The sequence below is a fragment of the Rattus norvegicus genome, chromosome 9, assembly GCF_036323735.1.
Source record: "Rattus norvegicus strain BN/NHsdMcwi chromosome 9, GRCr8, whole genome shotgun sequence".
Classification (NCBI taxonomy): domain Eukaryota; kingdom Metazoa; phylum Chordata; class Mammalia; order Rodentia; family Muridae; genus Rattus; species Rattus norvegicus.
Window position 1 is genome coordinate 94,591,964 of NC_086027.1, and position 22,636 is coordinate 94,614,599.

Sequence of the window (22,636 nt, forward strand, 5' to 3'; positions counted from 1 at the left end):
CTCCCCAAGGTGTCTCCACCTGTGCTTGCTGGCACCCTTGCATCTCTAATAAAAACCTCAGCCCCTTGGGAGCAGCCATGTCCTCCCTTATTTCTTGTTTAATTCCCACTTAACTCTCAGGGTTGAAGACAAACATCTTATTAATGTCAGAAGCCTGCTTTGCCCAATACACGTTGCAGTGTACAAATGGACAGGCTACAATGTCAGGATTTTTCCCTATTTATTTTTTGAGGCAAGGCCTCACTGTAAAGACCAGGATGGCCTTGAACTCACTGAGATGTCTCTGCCCTTTTAATGCTAGTATTAAACACATATACGACTGTGCTTGAAACTATTTTTTTTTTTAATGTTATGTCCATGAATCTTGTGCCTGCAGGTATGTTTGTGCATTGTGTGCATTCCTGGTGCCCCAAGAAGTCAGAAGAGGGCAACAGATCCCCTGGAACTGCAGGGTTGTAAGCCACCATGCAGGTACTGGGAATTAAACCTGGTTTTTCCAGACAGGGTTTCTTGAAACCCTAGCTCTCCCAGAGCTCATTCTGTAGACCAGACTAGCCTCAGACTCTCAGACTCAGATCCACTTGCCTCTGCCTCCCTAGTGCTGGGATTAGGTATGTGCCGCCAGCACCTGGCTTTTTTTTTTTTTTTTTTTTTTTTTTTTTTTTTTTTTGAGAAAGAGGTCTGTAAGGAGCAGATGGATCTCAGATTTGAGGCCAGACTGGTTTACAAATTGAGTTCAGGACAGCCAGGGCTGCTACATATAGAAACTCTGTCTCGGTTGGGGATTTAGCTCAGTGGTTAGAGTGCTTGCCTAGGAAGCGCAATGCCCTGGGTTCGGTCCCCAGCTCTGAAAAAAAAAAAAAAAAAAAAAAGAACCAAAAAAAAAGAAACTCTGTCTCAAAAACCAACCAACCAAAAAAGAGAAGGCATGAGCTTTTAATCAGCATGGGGAGGCAAAGGCAAGTAGATTTCTGTGGGTTCCACTAGCCCCCTCTACAGCATGAGTTCCAGGCCAGCCAGAACTACATAGACTCTGTGTGTGTGTGTGTGTGTGTGTGTGTGTGTGTGTGTGTGTGTGTACTGTAGAGAGCTGGAAAGAGCACTGACTGCTCTTCCAGAGGTCCTGAGTTCAATTCCCAGCAACCACATGGTGGCTCAGCGACGAGTACACTGTCGCTGTCTTCAGAAACACGGGAAGAAGGCATCAGGTCCCATTACAGATGGTTGTGAGCCACCATGTGGTTGCTGGGAATTGAATTCAGGACCTCTGAGCTCTTAACCACTGAGCCATTTCTCCAGCCCATAAATAAATCTTTTTTAAAAAATGTAGAAAAAGAAAAAGGTGTGTGTCTCTGTGTACACACCCAAGTCCTCCTCCTCTTCTTTTTTTTTTTAAAAAAAGATTTATTTATTTTATATATAAGTACACCATAGCTGTCTTTAGACATACCAGAAGAGGACATCTGATCCCATTACAGTGGTTGTGAGCCACCATGTGGTTGCTGGGATTTGAACTCAGGACCTCTGGAAGAGCAGGCAGTACTCTTAACCACTGAGCCATCTCTCCAGTCCCCTCTTCTTCTATGGGGGCCCAAGAATCGAATTCAGCCGGGCAACAGGCACCTTTATCTATTGAATCATCTTGCTGGCTCCCAGGATTTGTTCTTCAACACCAGAGAAAAGTTCTGAGGGCTCTTGGAGAAGGGGAATGAGGAAACACCCCCAAAAGCCTGGGCAGAACATGGTGGCCTACGCCTTTCAGGAAGATGAAGTGATATGGAATGTTGGCTAGAGACCTTGAAGCTATGCAGTCAGGGCTAATGGCCACCAGCTTCCCCAGCAGCCCACCTGTGACACTTTCTTCATCCCTCCACCAGCTGTCACAAAGAGGCTGTGGTATATCCTCCAAGACTAAAGCAAGACTGAATCCTCAAGACTCAAGTGTGTCCTGAGCCACACTGAGGCGAGGAGCCCTCTGCTCTGCTCCCCACAACCTGCCCCAGGAGACTCACTCTCAGTGGTCCATTGTGGTTGTTTTGACCACGGGCACAGCTGCAGCTTTAACTGCCGGTCTCTTTAAATTGTGTTTCTTTGTTTTTCTTTAAGACATTGTTTTTTATGTGTGTGTGTATTGTTATGCGTTTCTGGGCACTATGAGTGTGTGCAGGTGCCCACAGAAGTCAGAGGGCCTAGGGAACCCTGGAGCTGGAGGCCCTCTGTAAGAACAGTAGCACTCTTACCTTCTGAGCTACCTTTCCAGCTCTTGTTTATTAATGGAGCCTTGACTGGCCTGGAACTCACTACGTAGATAAAGCTGAAGCTGGCCTTGAACTCAGTGCCAATGCCTTGCCTCCTGATTGCTGGGATTTGTGTGTCACTATCATATATATATATATATATATATATATATATATATATATATATATATGACATAGTTTTATATAGCCCAGATTGGCTGCGGACTTGCTTGTTATGTAATGGAGGGTGGCCCTGAACCACTTTTCCTCCTATCCCTAGATCCTGGATTAGAGGAACGTGATAGCATACCCTGAGAACTTTCAGTTTCAACCAAGTGTCTTAGGAGTGTTCATTCTACCTGTGGCATCTCAGGCTGGAATGAAGAGTGGGCAGGCCCAGGCCTTTCTGGGTGGGCCCTTTAAAGGGGCTGAGATTCTAGTTAAAGGCAAATAAAGCTAGGGTACACCCTTGCCTAACCTCCCCAGCAGGCAAGACCTAGCTTAAGGGCTCTTCCCACCTCCCAACTATGACCCGCAATTGGATAATCTGTAGGTACCGGACTTTGGTTGTTGGAGGCCCCTTAGGGTACCAGGCAATTCTGAGCAGTGGTTGCCCTCCCACCTAGCTGTACAGGTATGGTGTAGCTTGCACACATGGCTCCAGGTAACTGCTGACTGACCCCAGCAGAGGAACAACCCCCACCAGTGATTGGTAAATGACACGTATGGCCTGACACTCTTGTTCCCCTGCGATTTTTTAGTTCAAGTCACATGTCTCACTCTTGCCCATAGTTTGGAGTCAGACCCTAATGCTTTCTTGAACAGATTCAGAGCCCCACAGGATTACTTGAACCCATGGACAAGGACAAGTGGAGGGTGAGGGCCACAGAGTCTTCCTGGGAGAGACTTGGGACCTTGGCCCAGAGAAGCTGTCCTCCATGGAAAACCAGCCAGCTAGGGAGCCAGCAGACCTCAGCCTAGGCCTGGTTTAAGCGGGAGCCTCAGGCAGGGTCCTGGGGAGGTGGGGGAACATTATTGGCTCCCATGGTAGGTTCATTGTGACAGCAGAAGCCCCAGAAACCATCAAGGGCAGTGCAAGGCAGTAGAAAAGAATGTTTGAAGAGGCCACAAGAGAATAACTTCCCAGACACTTAGGCCCCTTGCAAGGCTTCTTTGGACCAAGGCCTGCCCTGGGAAAGGATGGCTGGTTCAATCCATTTCTGGGAGGACACCAAACTCAGCCCCCACACTATTGGCTGCAGGCGCCATGCTATCTAAATCAGAGCCCACACTAGACCATAGGCTTCTGGGCTGTATCCTGTGTCCCCAGCCCTGGAGACAAGTTCCCTCTGCTGTCTCTGAAGTAGTCACTATCTTCCCCTAGCTACTCTTGCTCAAGGAAAGGCGTGTAGTTCAGGCCAGGGACTCAAAGGACTACTGGATTTTCTGACTCCCCAACACCTGCATGCTCAGAGGCAGGCTGCCTGAGTTCCAAAAGGACCCCATATAGACTCCCAAAGCCAGGGTTGAAGTTGGGCTCCGGTTCTAACTGTCAGAGTGAAGATAGTTAATGTGTAACTTTTCCATTCTGAAAGAGCAAGCTGTCTGAGCTGGGTTTGGCGGGAAGGACCAGTTCAGAGCCTGGGTGTGAAATGCAAATGTAGCCTCATATGTAAATCCCTATGGGTTCCTTCTTTTCTGACAAGGTCCAGCCACACCCAGATGCTCAAACTAGTACCTAACGACCTGATATGAGAGTGTCCTTCCTCAGTAGAGGGCTAGGCTCGGGGCACTGACCTTCAGGGAACACATCTCCTCTTTTAAGTTCAGGCCGGTTCCCTGCTCAATGAAATTCACATGGGTCCCATGTCACCTTAGCCTGAGAGAAAGACTGTCAGTCTGAGGTGTAGCTGGCTCTGTGGGTAGGGGAGCTGACTGGCACCCTCTCTAATGGGAACAATACAGATGCAGGCAGGGTGTTAAAGACTAAGTCTATAGGGCTCTTATTTATTTATTGCAGGAAATTTATTTATTGCAGGAAATACCCTGGAGCAGGAGGGAGTCAAGCTTAGGACTCAGCTTCAAAGATGCTAGACAGAGTTACACCAGCACTGGGTCAGGCAGTCAGGCAGCTGGGCCACTGAGGCCCTGGGGAGCCCCAGATGTTGTCCCTTTCGGCTGGCTGCTTCCTAAAGGGTTAGTAGAAACACCAGAGGGGTTGAGAGGAGGAGCAAGGGGCTCCCCTGGGGTTCACTGTGGAACAGCCAGGGAAGGCTGAACCATCTGTTCCCCAGGCTTCAGAAACAAAGTGGGCCAGGCAAGGGGCTCCCAAGTACCAGCTAGCAACACCACCTTTGTCCTGTGCTTACAGAGGTAGCTACTTCCCAAGGGGATGGAGGAAGAGATGGCCTCAGAGCTCCGGTGCAGAGGAACCTCAGGAGAAGTCTGGGAGTGTGTGAATAGATGAGGAACAAGCTCTGGGCCGATGGGAAGAAGAGGAAACCCAAGACACTCTACCACCAAAAAGGTCCCCATCTCAGTGCCCCACTGCTGGGTCTCTGCCTCTGGATGGTTCTCCCCCCCCCCCCCCCCCCCCGGAGCTGGGACCAAACCCAGGGCCTTGCGCTTGCTAGGCAAGCGCTCTACCACTGAGCTGGATGGCTCTAAGAACCCACAGTGGAGAAGGCAGGTTGTAACAGACCCCTTCAGGCAGGGCTGGTGATGTTGAGCTCTGTTCTGGCCCTCTATCATCTCCACTCAAGGACATCTGATTCTAACCTCCATGCTGCGTGATGCTTGTCACCAACCTGCAGCCAGCCATCCAGCTACCTCTTGTGTTGAGTAATAGAGGTAACCCCCACTTGCCTCAGTACCTTCTCTCATAGACACCCCATGAAGGGGACGTCAGACACTATTTGTTCTCCACTCTTTTTTTTTTTTTTTTTTTTTTTTGAAATCATGTTTAGGATGGAGCCCAGGACCTGGCACATGCTAGGCAAGCCCTCTACCACTTACTACATCTTTAGCCTTTCCTCTCTGCCTAGGTCCTTTTGTTTTGTTTTGTTTTGACCTGTTCTTCCAGGCCCAGCTTATATGGTGCTAAGGAGTCAAACCCAGACTTTCATTTAAACACTTTACCAACTGAACTGTATCCCCGGGTCTCTACCTAGGACTTTTGAGACGGGATCTAGTGGTTCCTCCACCCATTTTAATGGCAGTACAAGGTGGAATCTGAGGGTCCCAGTCTCATGTCTCAGTGAATTTCTCTTCCTAGGCCACAGGTGGACCCATTTGGAGGTGCCTGCTGCATGCTCTTTGTGATGCCAGGCTCCCAAGAAAGTCATTCTTCCCAGCCCCAGTTCACGCTAGGTGTCCTCGTTCAGAATCCTATGTCCTAAGGGTGGGGTGCTGACAACAGATGGATTGCTGTTTCCATACACCCCTTTCCCACTCCTCAGACTGAAGGGGACAGAGGGCTCCCCCAGGTGGCCAAATATGCCAAGGCTGCAAGCTGGAGAGAACTTGCTTCAAACTTCTGGTCCCTTCACTTCCCCAAGTAGGTGGGCTTACCCAGAGCAGGAAGTTCAGTTTGGATATTAGGAAGTCAGGTCTGTGTGTTTGTTGTCTGCATGGAGCAAAGGAGGCAGCAGCTCAGGAATTGTACATTATTCTTAGACTAGGGAAACAGCTGCCAGTCCCCAAACTGCAGGAATTGGTCTGATATGTGGCCATGGGTCACACGACACAGAGACTGAGGCACGGGAAGCACAGGACAGAGCCCAGTAAGAACAGCCACACTCAATCCAAGACTCTCATCCTCCATTTTAATGGTTTTTTTTCTTTTTTTGTGTGGGGATTAAGCCCCAGTTCTCACACATGCTAGGCAAGCGCTCTACCACTGAGCTAAATCCCCAACCCCTCTTTTTTTATTTTTAAATAGGGTCTCATGCTATAGCCTAGGCTGACCTGGGCTGTAATTCACTTTGTATCCCAAGCTTACCTTGGACTCGAGATCCTCTTACTTCAGCCTCCCAAGAGCTGGGATTACAGGCATGTACCACACCTGGTTCAATTTCCAGGCAATGCGTGCTCTGATTTCTCTGGCTAGCAAGCGAGGCAACAGGTAAGAGCAGCTGAACTCCTTGTCTAAATCACAGCATCCCAGAACCTGGCTCACACTTCTTTCGTGGCTGCTTACGATCAATCACAGGAAAACAGCAGACTAGATAACCAGAAGACTGGTAAGATGTCTAAACTCATAAATAAGGGCCTATGACTTGAACTCCTTATCCTGGGAGAATGCCCAGCAGGTGCCCAGGAAGAATAGACTGTGAACAATGACAGGCTAGTCGCATCTAACACATGCTCACTACAGACCTGTGAGGGTAAGGGAGAAAGCCAGCCTCCCTCTGTCACCAGCAGGATGTGTGCAAGAAGATTTAGGACTTAGGTGTTGGTCTTTCTAGATCCCCTAGAACCATTCAGATCTATGCCAGTGACAGGCTTGCAGTCTGCATTCAGCTTACTGACAGAGTAAGCCTCAGAATTCTCAGACCCAGGTTCCTGCCTGGTAATAGTCTCAGAGGCTGGGGACAGACGCACGGATGCTAGCTTGATCACACACAGCTCCACCCACATGAACATCTTCTGAAGGCGGAATCTGCTGCCGCCATCTGTTCCATGCAGACACAGTTGAACACTTGGCCTTCTGTGCACGGGGAACAGTTCACACAAGTACATATGTGCACAAGTGTGTCTGAGACAGAGAGAGAGAGAGAGAGAGAGAGAGAGAGAGAGAGAGAGAGAGAGAGAGATCTTGGTGAAAGGGGAGCTGAAAAGCCATGCTGGTCCAAGTTCCTGTAGGGCCACAGCTCTGGAATTTTCCTCCTCCTGAGTTGCATTCTGCTGCTGCTGGGTAACCTCCCACTTTCCCTAACCCTGAGACTGTCTTCTGAACTCAGTCTGAAGATTACTAAGGCCTGCAATGTCCATGATGACCACCAGGGGGCGGGTGAGCATTGGAAAAATCCTGTCAGTCCGTCCTTCCAAAAACCTTACTCCACTAGACCAGTTCTAAAAGCGCACTAATGCCAATTGCCAATTTTGTGACAGAGAAGAAAGGTGGAGGAGGGGACTGGAGGGGAGAAGATGGCTAGGATGCTAAAGGAAGCACATACCTACAGACTGGAGACATTGACAGATTTGGGGCCTTAACTTTTGGTATTTTGAAATAGTCTTTAGTCTATCCTGGCTTCAAGGATGGCCTTGAACTCCTGGTCCTCTGGTCTCTACCTCCTAAGTTCTTGGATCGCAGGAGTGCACCTCAGCTCAGAGCATTTTATCGGAGAAGGGACAAGATCTAGTTTTGATTTCATCCTGGCTACAGCACTGGATGCTCAAGACATGGTTCAATAAGGATCACCATGGTACCTGGGAGAAGACAGATTTGAGAAGCAGAAGGACGCAAACTGGAGGGTCTGGGGGGACGGGTGTTTCTGCCAGAGCTTGGAGTGCGAAGAAGAGAGCTGCGGATGGGATAGGGACCTGATGTGTGCAGCTTTTAGACCTGTCCTCAGATTACCCAGAAGAGGAGCCAATCCTTCCCAGGGCTGAAGCAGTCCCTTTCTTCTGCCCCACCTAAACAGCCTGGAACTGGTGTGAGAAGAGGAACCCAAACCCTGGCTTCCTTCTGTTAGGGTTGAGGGGCTCAGGGATTATTCACAAGACTTGGCTTAGTTCTTACTGGACTCTCTGATAAGGTCTGGCACCCTTTCCCTGAGAAAGGTCAGGCTCTGAGGCCCACCCTGGGTGGCTGCTGAACCACTCCTAGCATGCGTCTGGGCTCTGCTAACATATGCACACTTGAGCACATGCAGGCTTTCCTGTAACAAAGATTCCTCCTCGGGATCCCATTTAATCCTCACAGCAGCCTGGAACACAGCTCATTCTCTCAACTGAAGAACCACAGCTTAAGGGGCTTGTGTGTGCTCTTTACCCCTACGTACATCTAACGCATGGGGTAGCCCTCTCCTGGGGTTTAAAAGAAGCTTTTTTTTCTTAACAAATATTTACACACATGCATCCACCACAGAGACCGTGTTCAGAAGACAATTTGTGAGGCAGCTCTCTAATTTCATTATATGAGTGAGGATCTAACTTACCAATTTAAGTCTCCCTGGCCTTCTACAAGGAGTTTTGGTACAAAGTTCCTCCCCCACTGACCTCCACCCTGCATCAGGCCCATGGTGGCCAGATTGCGGAGAAACTGCCTGCCTCCAGTGGATTTTGATCCCTGTGCAAGTGGAATCTAGAGGTTGGTTAAGAGTCACCAACCCTGGGGCTGGGGATTTAGCTCAGTGGTAGAGCGCTTACCTAGGAAGCGCAAGGCCCTGGGTTCCGTCCCCAGCTCCGAAAAAAAGAACCAAAAAAAAAAAAAAAAAAAGAGTCACCAACCCTGCAAGGTACCCCCGACCCGAATGCAGCTTTAGGTTCCTACCGGGAGGGGGGGCGGTGTTCAGGGAGGAGAGGGGAACAAGCAAGACCGGGCCCTAGGCCTCCTGAAGGATGGGGGTGGAGTGGGACGTGCCTGGGCAGACGAAGTGGGGACAAAGAGGGCCCCAGCACACCTGGCGGCCTGCGGCCCGCGCCCGCCAACCCAGATTCAAAGTGGAGCAGAGGCTGTGATTGGTGGCCCGGCCCCGAGCCCCACCCCTCTCACCTCTTAAGCATCTGGGAAAGGGGAACCTTGTTGAGAAAGGCTCTTCCTCGTGTTCTTAACCACCCTGCCTTGGCCTGGCTAGTAAATGAACCTAGTTCGCTCTTCCTCGTGCCACAAACCTGGCTGGGCTTCTGGGGTTAGAGCTCCAGCACTACTCTTGGAGTTACAGGGCCATCCAATCAGGCTTCCCTGACATGACTTCCAGACTGTGACCTCTTCCACTCCCTCGTCTTTCCCTGGCCCTCACTCTTCAAATGATCCCTGTTCTCTGGCCCTTCTCCCAGTTCAGCCACCACCCTCAGGATAGCTCCCGGGACCCGGTTTCTTTCCACGCGTGCACCCTGACACTAGATTGGCCGTCGAGCTTCCCCAGGGGGCGGTGTCTGGGACTCGCTACAGGAGTCCTGACGCCCCCCACATGCAGCCGGGAGGAGGGCGGGTAGTTCGGTGCGTAGCTCCCCAGGCACAGCAGGGATGCAAACCCAGAGCCTGGGCAGGCGCCCTCGCGGGTGCAGATGGCCGCCTGCCGAGCAGGTCGCCACAGGGGGGTCTGGGGAGTTGCTAGGGGCTCAGATTTCGGCCTTGAGGGGCGGGGCTCGTGCCAATGTCTCAACCAATCCTGTCTCGGCCCAGACTCCCCAGCAGCCGCCAATCACCGTTCGGCCAACCTCCTGCCCGCCGCGTCCTTTGTTCCCGCTGGCCCTGTGGCCGCCGCGGGTCTCCGGCCTTATGACTTCCGCCCGCGCGGACCAAGCCTTGTGCGGCGTAGCTGGGCCCGCTAGGGGGCCTTTTGGTCTCGCCGCCTGTTGGTGTCCTTGCACACAGTCTCAACTGCCCCGAGTGGTTCCGGAGGGTCTGGACAAAGCGTTTTGGGAGGCGGTCTTTAGATTGAGTTGGGGAAGTAGGGTGGCGGCGGCACGGAGGAGCACGGGACCTGGGCAGAGGTCCAGCTCTGGCTCCACCTTTCCTTCCTCGCCCTCAGCTGCGCTGCCTATGCTGCGGGGTTTTCCCCATAGACAGCTTTCATATCCATCCGCCTGCGAACTCTTGGCCGACTGTGGTGTGCATCCTGTGACGTTTCTGGAAGTCGCAGGTGCCTTGCGCTGGTTTTCTTTTGTCCGAGAGTCTAGGGTATCCTTAACCGTGACCCTCTCAGTTACCTTCACCTAGGGATCACAGCTCATGGCAAGGCCAATCCATAGTGGAGTCTCATAGGGTTTCTAAATCTCAACCTCCAACACCATACTTAACACGTCACCGTCAGTCCTTGTTTCCTCCTGTGACTTGGTTCCTCTCTCACTGACTAAATTGGAGGGGCTACAGTTTCTTACCTGCAAAATGGGATCGATTACAGTGTTGCTGTCAACTTTATTGCTTGTTTGATTTTTGTTTTATTGCTTGTTTGGTTTTTGGTTTTGGAGACAGGGGTTTCTGTGTGTATCCCTGGCTGTCCTGGAACTCGCTCTGTAGACCAGGCTGGCCTCGAACTCCACCGGCCTCTGCCTCTCGAGTGCTGAGATTAAAGATGTGTGCTTTTTGTCTCCACACACCTTTTGACCCGGCCTCATTCTGACTCCTGTCCTCTGCCGAACTGCTCCTTTTCATCGGACCGCAGCACCTGGGTATAGACAACCGGCTCCCGGCCGGCCGTATAGCCCTGCCTTCCTTAACTGTTTTAACCCCAGGAGGGTAGAATTACTTTTGTTGAAGCCTTTAACAGGGGTCTAGGGAGCAGCCGGTCATCACGTGTTGGGCATTGTGCACAGTCAGTACCGCAGACCCAGTGGCAGACTGGCTCTGTAAACAGGTTCTGCAAACAGGCGTAAGGGCGAGTGATACCTGCCTATTGCCTATAGGCAAATTACCTTTTTGACCGCTTTGGTTCCTGGCCATCTCTGGTTCCTATGGTATCCCAGATGAATTAATATCACCAAATTGAACGAAAACTTGGGACCAAGGACACCAGGGGCTGCCTCCCCTCCCCTTCAAGGATTCCCCAGGGCTCAGCTTCTAAGTCATCTTGGGGGGTGGAATTGGAGGAGCCAGTTGGGAAGCATTGCCGGAGAGGAGCAGGGAGGGCGGAGAGGTTGACAAAAGAGGCCAGCTGCTGTTTGTACACAAGCCCTAAATTGATAATGAGTGAAGGGGTGGGGGAAGGGACAGGATGATGGCTTGGCTGGGGCCTCTGCCAGCTCAAAAGGCAGTCCAGGGTATGACTGGCCCACTGCTGGCTCTCCTGCTCTGGCCTCTACTCTTGCCCAGTGCATAAATCTGCCCAAAACACAGTGCTAGAAGCTTGGGGCTGGGTGATGGGTAATGAGTATCTGTAGCCAACGTGCTGAGACCTGAGAACAGCCATAGAGCATAAGGAAGGCCTCTGCCTCGAGGAACACAGGGTCCTTAAGAAGCTTGAGTGGACAAAATGGACTGTCCCTGAATAGAGAGGCTGGACGGATGTCCCTAGAGGAGAGCCCTGGAAGAGTCTTCTATCAGAGCCTCCTCTGGAGCAAAGGGGTAGAACTAGAGCTGGGGAGGCCAGGAGGCTCCTGCCAATACTCAAGCTGACAGTAATGCCAGGAAAGCCCTATGGTGACCACTGGTAAGGGCATAGATAAGCAAGCAAAGGAAGGCTAGAAGGGCCTGGGGAATGAGGAATAGGAACCACACTGCTGTTGACTGCTTGCACATGCATAATCCTGGAAAGAACTGTCTTGGATCCCTGCTGTGCCAGTGTTCACTGGCCCTTAGGGTCAGCCTATCTTGATAATATACCCCATGGGTAAAGATCTGTCTCCTAACCACAGCCTCTCCCACCATGTGGGCTGGAGGGCATAGCAGACAAGCTGAGTGTATGCGAGCATGTGCTCCTATAAGCAGTGCATGTACACAAGTGTGTGCATTCCAGCTGTCACATGTGCTGGCTTGGCAAAGCCCCTCGGAGCTGGGAGCTGCTGGTGCCAGAAGGAGCTAGCTGGCAGCTCTCTGCAAGCCCCCTACCACCACGTCCTGTTCCCTTGGATGCTGAGACTGAGCCAGCAACTGCTCCGGGAGAGAACAGCTTGGAGCAAGACTGCAACAGCATGCAGGACTCTGGGGCCCTTAAGCTTCTGTCCTCATTCCTAAGAAGCCAGCAAGCTTCTTGGGGAGCAGCAGGGAGGACACCCCACTGGGGGGCAGGAAGGAATCCTGCAGAGCAGAGCACAGCCTTGGAATGGGGGTTGGGATGGAGCTGGGCAAAGGTGGGAGGGCAACTAGAGAAAGGGAATTCAGTGAGGGAATTCAGGCCTAACGCCAGGAGACAGAGAAGGAAGGAGAAGCAACCCAGTTGGTAGAGTGCTTGCCTAGCATGCACAAAGCCCTGGGCTGGATTCCAGTCCTACATAAGCTACGTCTTTGGTGGTACATGCCAATAATCCCAGTACCAAGAGGCAAAGAGCTCAAGCTACCATAGTAAGGTTTGAGGCCAGCTTGGGCTACATGAAACTCAAACAAATAAATACATAAATAAAAAGAGGGGCGGGTAGAGGAGGAGGAGGATAGGGAGGAGAAGGAAACATGAGGTTAGGCAGCTAAGGAGCCTTGGATACCTCCACGAGTGTATTCATGAACTGCAGCAGGAATTCACAGGCTTGAGGTCTGTGTACATTCATTACCCTGGAGTCAGTAGCAGCCCTTGAAGATGCTGAACCATGCATGGAGAGCTAATGGACAGGGCGGTAGATTGACAGTAGACACAGTGCAGTACCAGGAGTTGATTCCCTGTCTCCCCAGTTTGTTGGGAGGTTTGGATGCTGTCCTTGGTGTGGTCAGAGGTAGGCACCATAGCTTACCTCCTGTTCCTGGGCTAGGGAACAGTGGTGAGCATTCTCTGGCTCTAGGTAGCAGAGGGAGGGCCTTGGCCTGAGCAAGTGTGAGAGGGCAGGAACATGGGCATCAGAGTTGAAGCAGGACAACTTAAGAACCTCCCAGTCCAATGTGGCCAGGAGTTGATACTCCACTGGTTCAGAAAACCCGAACTCTTCTTTCCCTCATGCACGCGTGTGTAGATGTGGCCCATTTTTAGTGAGCTAGAATCGATCTATATGCAGAGATCCTTCCCCTGGGTTCAGTTACTTGAGTAGAGGCCTTCAAGGGCACTGGGCTCTAGGCTGGAGATTACCACGAAGAGCCTGGAGCTGGAGCCAAAGAAGAGGCCAGTCTGGTACCACCCGGTGAAAGGACCAGGCTGGCCCAGGCCCAGGGCCTTTCTCAGGCCACCCTCCCAAGTCCACAGAGGAGGCATTGATGGCATAAGAGGCGGCAGAGGCTGTTGCAGCTGGCATGACATGATCCCGCTCCCGTGCCTTGGGAGCAGGGGTTTGAATGAAGCCCCAGGCCGTCAGTGGGAAGGATCCAGGACGCTGGTGTGTTTGTCTGAGGTCACCACTGACCTCTCAACATTTCAGGATTAAGGAGTCTGTGTATAGGAGAGGCAAGGTACCTGACAGGCAAGTTAGCTAATCACAGTGGCATATACCTGTGACTCTTGAACAGTACGCTGAGGCAGGAGGATTGAGAGTTTGAGGTCAACCTGGACTACTTAAGAGAGAGACCTTGTTTCAAAAAGCAAACAAGATCCAAATGAAGAGGGCACGAAGCATCTCTTTCCTAGAACGTGGGTTCTGTGGGTCCCCAAAATGGAAATCCCTTTCTGCCCAGACTTCAGCCCACCTCTGGCCTTGCTATCCACTTCTGGACCTCATGCCTTGAGACCACGTATTCTCACTTTCCCCCTCTTTCAGTTCTCTGTGTCCTGAACCCCAACACCCCTACTTTCTTGCTTCACTTGCCTCCTGTTCCAGGCCTTCTCTATCCCTCAAGTCTGAGTTCAGGGTGGCTTTCCCCAAAGAGACTCTCTGGGTTCCTGCAGGTAGCCTTAGAGCCTTAGTGCACCGTGGCATCATAGCATGATGAAACTCCACGATGGCTGTGCACAGTGATATGCAAGGGTTCCAGGAGCAAGTTTTTACCCCTTTTCTTTCTTTTTTCCTTCTTTTATATTTTATTTATTTATTTATTTATTTATTTATTTATTTATTTTTGGTTCTTTTTTTTTCGGAGCTGGGGACCGAACCCAGGGCCTTGCGCTTCCTAGGCAAGCGCTCTACCACTGAGCTAAATCCCCAACCCCTATTTATTAATATATTATGAGTACACTGTAGTGTGTCTTCAGACACACCAGAAGAGGGCATCAGATCTCATTTCAAATGGTTGTGAGCCACCATGTGGTTGCTGGGATTTGAACTCAGGACCTCGGGAAGAGCTGTCAGTGCTCTTAACCATTGAGCCATCTCTCCAGCCCTCTTTTTTCCTTCTTGAAGACAAGGTCTCACTATACAGCTAACCTGGAACTCACTATGTAGACCATGCTGTCCTCAAACTCACAGAGATCTACCTGCCCCTGCCTCCCATGTGCTGGGACAAAAAAGTGTGTACCATCACACCCAGCTTCCTCCCTTTTCCCACAAGACCCAAGTGAACTTGGGGATGGCTCTGGGCAATGCCACTTCTCCCAGTCTCCCTCCACTGCCTGTCCTACAGCCTCCCAACAAGCCCTGGAAGCTCTAGTTTATGACCTCTCCCCCACCCAGGGCCAACCCAGGTGGACAGATGTGGATATGAACACTCAAGAGATGTGCATTTGCGCAGACACATGCATATAACACACGCACACTCAGACAAGAACAGATGCAGACGTGCATATAAACAGTAAACACACCAGGCGGTGGTGGCACACACTTTAACCCCAGCACCTAGGAGGCAGAGTTCAAGACCAGATCTCTGAGTTCAAGGCCAGCCTGTCTACAAAGTGAGTTCTAGGACAGCCAGGGCTACAAGAGAAATCTTGTCTTAAAAACAACAACAACAACAACAACAACAACAACAACAACAACAACAACAACAAAACGGGACTGCAAACACATCTGCACGACAATGCATGCATACATCACCTATTAGTAAGCACAGATATGCACATAGAGATGCGCTCACTCATGCACACACTGCCATGCATACCACACAGGCATCCACACACCCACGGCAGACAAAGACCCAGTCACACGCGTGCGGGTATACCACCTCCCCCAGCGGAGCACCCAGCCGGCCCTTCCTTGCCCCAAACTGCCACTTCCTCCCTCCAGGAGCTCCCAGACCGGCAGAGGGCGCTCAAGGCTCCTTCCTACCAAGCCCCGCCACAGCTGGGAGAGCACGTGGTTGCCACCTGCCCTCCCAAGCTAGTTCCCCTTTGTTCCCCAGGTCCCAGGAGGAGGCAACCATGCCTGAGGACCGCCCAGCCAGAGTCCTCCAGGCGCCGCTCTGTCCCTCTCAGCTCAGCTCTGGAGATGAACTACGGTGTGGAAGACACCTAGAAGCAGGATAGCAGCCCCCACAGTTACGAAGAGCCATCTATCACCCATTGCTTATTTGCAGCAGGATCACCCGGCCCCGGAAGGCTGGGGGACTGCTCTCCCCTGGGAGGAGACTTCTCCAAACATTTACAGAAATCCAATGGCAATCCTCTCCAGCTATTCTGGCCCCGGCAGGCAGCTGCTAATAAAGGTCTTTAAGGACGGTAGCTATGACTACTACTGCTCTGCTAGCCCAGGTGTCTAGGATGGTACGCATGACACCGAAGACCCACCTCTACCATTTAGGAGACCCTTCAGTGAGTGATTGAATCTTCTAGGCCTTAGTTTGCTCAACTGTAAAATGGGTCTGCTTGATAGTTCCTGTCTTTCAGGTGGCCGTAAGGGCCACGAGGAGCCCAGGCCTGGGGTCCTAGTGAATAGAAATTGGGGACAGACTCTAGTGCACTTCCGGTGAGTTGACTCCTCTGACTGAGGATTTTTGTCAGGTGTAGAGCCCTGCTGAGACTCACACAGCATGTGGCCACTAAACCCCAGTGCTTGAATGGAGCTGAGGAGCTCACCAGTGAGGTCAGTAGGGAGGCCCTGGAGAGACCCTGGCTTTGTTTTTCTCCTGCTTTGTTTCTTTGAGGCTTCAGTTCCAAGGTTTGCTAGGGCCCAGTATTCCAAACACCTCTTCATCCCACACACACATCCCTTCTGTCTTCTCCCCATCAAGGCTTTTGCAGCTCAGGGTAGCATGTCTCTCCCTGTTCTCTCCCAGCTCAATCACAGGGAGATATTGGGAGATATCTCTTTCTCTCAAGGTCCTTCTGCTTCTCTAAGAATCAAAAGTCTGTTGTGGGGCTCTGCTAATTTTACCCACCCCCAAGTCCCTTGTCCACTGGTCAGCTGTATGTGGGATTCATCAGGGAGGGGCAGCTGCTGGCTGCTGTCTTATTAGCTGCCCAGCCTCTCTACAAGTGAATTAGCTGGTCCTTAGGGAGCACAGGATGAAGGTCTGCAGGCTCCTGGCACTGCCAATGCGTTAGTCACCACAGCCTCTGTCAGAGGCCAGCCACATCCCCACCCCTAGCCCACTGGCCTGGCTGGCGCACTGGGCAGCAGGAAGCTGTTGCCCAGAATAGCCCTGCTGCCCACCCACCTGTTCCCAGCAGCTTGTCAATCAGGCTACTGGCTTCCATCTGCTAGTCCCTCCCACATGCTCATCACAGTCACCTCTGCCTGGCCCAGTCTGCCAGCTTCTATCTCTTGATCCCTTTGGTCTTTTGTCATTAACGACCCACCCCCACCCCCCACACCCTGCGCGCACCCCTTCGAGAGGCCACTTATGTTCCTCCTTTCCTTCTGCATCATCTTGCCCTGGGACCCACTAACTGATCTTGATGAAAAATAGGGCGCTGGGGCTTCTGCTGGAACCTGGCCTCTGGCCCTGCCATCTTCTAGCAAGGGAACCTCTTGATTCCTGATGCAAAACACAGGAGCCCCTCAGCATATTCCCCTCAGCAACCCCCTTCCTCATTCTCATTTTACTTGGCAGAAGGCCTGTGCTCAGTAGCAGGAGCTGATGAAAGAGCGAATGAATGAATGAATGAATGAATGAATGAACAAACGACAACTTAGGTTTCAACATCTTTGCCTAGAAAGCTGGCCCCTGCATTCAGAGTGGAAAGCACCCACTATCTAAGTCTGTCAATCTGAATTCTAAACATGGGCCCTTGTCCAAGAGCTATTGAACTTGATCCCTTTCCCCAGCTTCCCCAGGTTCTGGGGTACCTTTCTGGTGCAGAGAACAGGGTGTGGAGGTACCACCCCAGTGATATCATGGTTCCTTGGAAGGGGGGCTCCTACACATGTGTGCAATTTCCTCTGCATTGTTCTATAATCCTCGCTGTGTTGTTCTGTAATTGGTCTCAAATGGCCTCATCCTAACAAGGCATCTGCAGCTCTGTCTAGTTTATTAAGCGTTTCCTTCCTATCCTCATCCCACCTTTACTGAAAGAGGAGAGGGCTAGAGAGGTGGCTCACTGGGGAAGAGTGCTTTCTGCACCAGACTCAGGACCTGAGTTGGAGTCACAGAGTGAGCAGAAAAAGCTGGGTGTGGCCTCATGCAGCCTGGGACTCCCCTTAGCCACCAGCCTAGCTCCAGGCTTAGTAAGAGGCCCTGTCTCAGGGGATGAGTCAGGGTGAAAAAGAACAGGATGTGTCCTCTTTTGGCCTCTGTGGGTATTCATACCCACACACAACTCCACACACATATACCCCCACATGCATGTGTGTAAACACACACACACCTACGCAATGCACACACATGCATACACAGACACATATATGTACGTGCACACACACACATATGCACATGCACACACATACTACATATATGCACATGCACACACATATACACACATATGCACACACATATCTACACACATATGCACATGCACACACACACTACATATATGCACATGCACACACATATACACACATATGCACACACATATCTACACACATATGCACATGCACACACACACTACATATATGCACATGCACACACATATACACACATATGCACACACATATCTACACACATATGCACATGCACACACATATCTACACACATATGCACATGCACACACACTCGAGCATTTTGCTATGGGACTGCATCTCCGTCCTCCCTCTTTCATTTGGAGAGTCTGTGAGTCTCTTCAGTTACCCAGGCTCTTCAGCAGCCCTGAACTTCTACGCTCACTAGAGCAGACTTTCAGCCTCCAGTCTTCCTGTCTCCACCTTCTGAGCAGCTGGATTCTGAGATTGCAAACTGAGGCCCTAGGCCTGGATTTAACTTTTATTCTTTTGAGATGAGGTGTTTCTACCTTGTTCAGATCAGTCTGGAAATCCTGGGTTCAAGTGATCCTCCCGAAGAGAGGCTGCAGGCACACACCACCGAACCTGGATCCTCTTTTTTTTTTTTTTTTAACTTTTCAAAATAACCTTGCATGTGTATACACAGGTTCCCTGTCCTGTGCCGCACTCACCCAAAGTACCACACTGTGTATCAAGGGGCACCACGGGGACTGAACTGTGACTGAGCCACTGGGGGGCTTCTAGGAGGAGGTATCCTTCGCAGAGTGACCCAGGAGATAAGGTCACTGCTGGGAATGGAAGTACTCATGTTTGGCGCACGAGGGCTTAATGTTTCAGGCGACTTGGGCTTAAAGGTCTCTGTACCGGCTAGTCTTGTGTGTCAGCTTGACACAAGCTGGAGTTATCTCACAGAAAGGAGCCTTCCTTGAGGAAATGCCTCCATGAGATCCAGCTGTGAGGCATTTTCTCAATTAGTGGTCAAGCTGGGGAGGACCCAGCCCACTGTGGGTGGCGACATCCCTGGGCTGGTGGTCTTGGGTTCTATAAGAGAGCAAGCCAGGGGAAGCAAGCCAGTAACATCCCTCCATGGCCTCTGCATCAGCTCTTGCTTCCTGACCTGCTTGAGTTCCAGTCCTGACATCTTTTGGTGATGAACAGCAATGTGAAAGTGTAAGCTGAATAAATCCCCCCCCCCCCCAACTTGCTTCATGGTCATGATGTTTTGTGCAGGAATAGAAACACCGACTAAGACGGGATCTGAGGATTCAGTTGTTTAGGCACCAGAGGCTTCTGGGCCTCCCTGCTCCCGATTTGCAACTCTCCCCTCTATTCTCCCTTGCTACCTCTCCTCACCTCCTATTCTCACATAAACTGCCACTGGGACAAGCCCACACCCCTTCCAGATCCTTAAGTGCTAATTGTGGGTAGCCGAGTTTGCTGGTTACCCACACTCAGGAGGTAGAGGCAGGGGCATCTGTGTGAGTTCCTGGCCACCAACCTGGCCTGGTCTACATTATGAGACTATGTCTCAGAGAGAGAGAGAGAGAGGCTGGGAATAGAACTCAGTGGTAGAGCATGCGTCCTGGATTACATGGAGGCACTAACAGTGCACATCCACAGCTCAGACTGTGATAGGAAACCAGAAGGCAGCCTACTCCAGAGAAGAGACGGGAGCCAGGTATGGCCCCTGAGTGTCCACCCTGTCTCAACTTTCTGGGCGCATACCAGGACTTCACCCTACCAATAGCTGATACTCTTGCTCTTGGATTCTGTGTGAGCAAGTTCCTTTAACTGTGGGGACCCCAGAGGTAAGTGGCTGGGGTGTGACAGTCACCCTTCTGGGCAGCGACTTAGCCATCACAGGCTTGCTTGATCTCCAGCAGGCAGACCTTGTCTCCAGGTACTTCTCAGAGCACAGAGAGATATAAGTTTGAGAACAGAAGAGGGCTAATACCCATGTGCACACACATGAAGTGTTCTTAGAGTGTGTTTTGGATGAGAATTTAGGGGGAAAGCTTAGGAGGTCAGCATGTATAGCATCTGATGAGGCCTGGCTCAGGGCCCAGAGATAACTGAAAACCCCTGGGAGGGGACCTAAGGCAAGGCCAGAAGCACCAGGGCAGAGAAAAATGACCTCAGAGCTACTAGCACCAAACCACAGGGCCATGGTTTCTTTTCTTTCTTTCTTTCTTTTTTTTTTTTAAAGATTTATTTATTTATTCCATATAAGTATACTGTCACTGTCTTCAGACACACCAGAAGAGGGCATTAGATGGTTGTAAGCCACCATGTGGTTGCTAGGAATTGAACTCTGGACCTCTGGAAGAGCAGTCAGTGCTCTTAACCACTGAGCCATCTCTCCAGCTCTGGGGGCCACAGTTTCTTGAAAATAGGCTAGGCCAATAGTTTCTTGTAGGGCATGTCTGCAACCTAAGTGCTCAGAAGGCAGAGGCAGGATTGCTATGAGTTCAAGACCAGCCTGGCTAACAGAATGAGACCCTGTAACAACAAAACAAAACAAGAGTCCTCTGTATAATATTATAATTAATTAATTAATAAATAATTCCCACGACAGTCCTGAGACTTGACTATCAAGAATGGTCATTACGGGGCTGGGGATTTAGCTCAGTGGTAGAGCGCTTACCTAGGAAGCACAAGGCCCTGGGTTCGGTCCCCAGCTCCGAAAAAAAGAACCAAAAAAAAAAAAAAAAAAAAAAAGAATGGTCATTACTACTGAGTTATTCATTAAGGTGCTTAGACAGGTGTCCTCTGTTTTGTAGAGCATTTTTGCTCCCTCCCATCCCTGTCTCACCTGGGCCCAGCCGGTGCACCCAGGGGCTCAGCTGCACACCACACAAAGGCTTGCTGGCCTTTGACCTGTGTACTCTGCATCACACTGGGGAATGTGTGATTCCTGCCAGGGTCTAGATCCTCCTCCAGGGAGCCTGTGCTAGGAGCAAAGGGTACCCCGGCTGAGTAATGGGCTACTTGTTCGTTAGTTTGTGTGTGTATGAGGCTTCCGGCATGCCATGGCAAAGTGTGCATGTACAGGATAGAAGGCAACTTTGGGGAGTCTGTGTTCTCCTTCTGTCGTGGGTTCCAGCACAGTTTGAACTCACATCATCATGGGGCACTTTCACACACTGGGCCACTTTGCCAGCTTTTACCTATTTTTATTGTCTTGGTGGAACATTATACATCCTAGGGAACTCGATAGGTAGTTGAAGATGGCCTCCAACTTCCTTTTTTTTTTTTTTCCGGAGCTGGGGACCGAACCCAGGGCCTTGCGCTTGCTAGGCAAGCGCTCTACCACTGAGCTAAATCCCCAACCCCTGGCCTCCAACTTCTTATCCTCCTGCCTCTGCCTCCCTTTGAGTTCTCTGAGGGGTTGCCTGGGTCTAGCTGTTGACTATTTAGATTGTACTCCCCTCCCCGCCCCAGGAAATTGCCACAGGGACTATTGGATGCCCTGGTGTCCCCAAGCCTCTGTGGCTTGTTGGCAGTTTAAGACAGGGAGGCTTGGGATTGGGGATTTAGCTCAGTGGTAGAGTGGTTGCCTAACAAGCGCAAGGCCCTGGGTTCGGTCCCCAGCTCTGAAAAAAGATAGGGAGCCTTCACTGGCCCCGGATTCATTATGTGGGTATACTAGCTGGTCTCGAACTCTCAGAAATCCTCCTTCTGCTTCTGTCTTCTGAGGAACCACAGGTCAACTATTTGGTATAAATGTGTGTGGGACATGTTCTCACTCTGCACTGACCTGGAACTCATAATGGAGTCTAGTCTGGCCTCAATATTTTTGGCAATCCCTCTGCCTCAGTCTCCAAAGCGCTGTGTGTAATTACAGGCTTGGGCCAACAAGCCTGGATCCTGATTTCTCGCTCACTCTTAAATAATGTACTTTACATCTCTTGGAAAGTCCCCGGAAGGACAAGAGAATTGTAACCAGGAAGTGGGGGCTGGAACACAGCTTAGTGATAGAATGCTTACTTCACATGCAACAGCCCTGGCTTAGCACACACATATACCAAATGGGGAAGGGGATGGAGAAAGAGGAGGGGAGAAAAGAAACGAAACTGGGTAGGAGGGGGATTGGACAGAAGGAAGAAAGGGCTACATGCGCCAAACTGCACTCGTCAGGGGAATGCTGGGAAGGACATTGAGAATGGGACTAGTTTTGGGTGCTGGGTGACTGAAGGGCATGGGATGACCTATCTTCATGCCTACCTTTGCCCTCTGGTAGCCCCATTTCCTCTTCTGTGAAATGGGGGCCACCTCTCCAGATTGGTGTGGAGCCAGGATGTTCTAACCTGTGTGGAAGTGCTCAGGCATAAAGGGCTCTAGTTTGTTACTAACAAGCACTTTCATTAACTTAGGCCTAGACTCTAAAATTTATAAAAATATTTACAGGACAATAGAGGGAACACTCCTAGAGAAGCTGGACTGAGGAGGGCAGAGTGTGTGTGTGTGTGTGTGTGTGTGTGTGTGTGTGTGTGTGTGTAAGACATGTCAACCTTGGGGAGTCCCAGGGCCTTCAGCTGCAGCTCAAGGTTGGGTTTCTGCCACAGGACAGTGAAATGCAATTAACTGGTCATAAGACCCAGAGGGACTGTGAAGAAAAGTGAGAAGGGGCTGGATTCAGGGTGGCTCAGCTGCAGAGCACTGACCTGGCTTCTGCCAGGTCCTGGGTTCCACAGAGATGGGAGGAGAGGATGGGGGATTGTTCCCCTCGGTGTAGTAGCAGCGGTGACTGTGACACCTTTCCCTTTACCCTCTGGGGCTATTAACTTTCATTTACTCAAGAACAAATGGAGGTTCATAAAGATGGGCTTTTAAGTTTCTTTCAAAACAGGGCCATGCTCCTGGCTGTCCTGGAGCTGGCTGTGTAGATCAGAATGGCCTGGAACTCCCAGAAC

At 50.9% G+C, this 22,636-nt stretch overlaps 1 long non-coding RNA gene across 4 annotated transcripts in view; it reads left to right on the plus strand.

The window, feature by feature from the left end:
• The window catches only part of LOC120094735 (uncharacterized), a 39,296-nt gene extending 24,152 nt beyond the window's left edge, over nucleotides 1-15,144 (plus strand). For 2 of the 4 annotated variants that reach the window (XR_010055051.1, XR_010055049.1), the window contains exons 2-3: nucleotides 377-471; nucleotides 4,609-15,144. This is a non-coding gene — a long non-coding RNA (uncharacterized LOC120094735). Of the gene's footprint in view, nucleotides 1-376 lie in introns of all 4 variants that reach the window. The other 2 variants (XR_010055052.1, XR_010055050.1) reach the window with 2 other exon arrangements.
• The last annotated feature ends 7,492 nt before the right edge of the window (nucleotides 15,145-22,636 follow it).